Source organism: Nematolebias whitei, chromosome 17 (assembly GCF_014905685.2).
Source record: "Nematolebias whitei isolate Nwh7 chromosome 17, NemWhi1, whole genome shotgun sequence".
Taxonomy (NCBI): domain Eukaryota; kingdom Metazoa; phylum Chordata; class Actinopteri; order Cyprinodontiformes; family Rivulidae; genus Nematolebias; species Nematolebias whitei.
In genome coordinates this window covers 41771301-41772506 of record NC_056514.1, presented here as the reverse complement: position 1 = coordinate 41772506, position 1206 = coordinate 41771301, and the positions used below count along the sequence as shown (strand labels likewise).

The 1206-nt window shown below is 41.0% G+C and overlaps 1 protein-coding gene across 1 annotated transcript in view; it reads right to left on the bottom strand.

The window, feature by feature from the left end:
* Nucleotides 1-1206, bottom strand: part of bbs1 (Bardet-Biedl syndrome 1) — a 9152-nt gene that overhangs the window by 6864 nt on the left and 1082 nt on the right. The gene's annotated exons all lie outside the window — the stretch shown is intronic.

Here is a 1206-nt window from a genome sequence, read left to right as displayed (position 1 = left end):
ATCCAACATCTGCAGCATCCAACATCTGCAGCATCCAACATCTGCAGGGTTCTTGTAGGAGCGTTCATGTAAATAATGTCACCGTAATCAATGGAGGAAGGAAAGTCACAGATACAAGGTGTTTTCTAACATTCAGAGTTAGACAGGATCTGTTTCTGAAAAAGAAACCCAGTTTAACTTTCAGTTTCTTTACCAAGTTTTCCACGTGGAGCTTAAAAGAGATGGGAGTCGACCAAGATACACAAATATTTATAGGAATCAACAAACTCAATGGGGACACCATTTGAGGATGAGATCAGAGGAAGAACTGCTGGGACCGACTTCCTGTTCGAAAAAAATCCTCATCATAACATAATTCTGTCAATAACTCTGTTTCCAGACTAAAGATGAATGTCTCTGTTGAAGATGATCTTCATGACATACTGTTGTAGTTCCTCTTATCATTCCAGTTTCTGCCAAGCTTCAGTTGATGCCCTGTTGATCAATTTAATCTCTAATATTGAAAAAAATGCTGTGATGAACCAGTTTCTTTACAGGAACTTCTAGATGCCATCTCGCATCTCAAAATGAACAAATCCCCCGCGCTCCATGGACTAAGTGCTGAATTTGATCAACTTTTTTATCTGAGCCTGCTCCTTCTGCATCTTTTCAGTGAAAGCTTGGAAAAAGGCTCCGCCCCAACAACCCTCAGGGTTTGACCACTCTTACACCAAAACCTAACAAAGATCCTTTACTGGTCGGCTGTGGTTAGAGCAGTCGTCCTCCAATGCAAGAGGTGGGGGTTCGAATCCACCAGCAGTCACATGCCGAAGTGTCCCTGGGCAAGACACTGAACCCCTGGTTGCCTCTGATGTGTGTCCTGTCATGTCTGAATGTGATAAAGCTCTGATTAGTCTCTGTACAGATCTAGTATAGAGCTGTATGACTGTGTAGATGAGCCACAGGTTGTAGTAAAGAGGTTTGAGTGTCTGGATCTGATAGAAAGGAGCTGTACAAGTACAGAACATTACTTTTTACTTTTCAGATCTCTCTTGTAAATGAGTCAGAGTCAGAGTTTCTTTATTGTCATTCGCACCTCATGTGGTACATGTGGTGGAGCGAAATTATGTTCACAGGGTCCCAGTTACATCCAACAATAAAATGTATAAGAAAAACAGTAATAACATCTAAGATATGAACTAAGAAAAACATCAACTAAATATACAC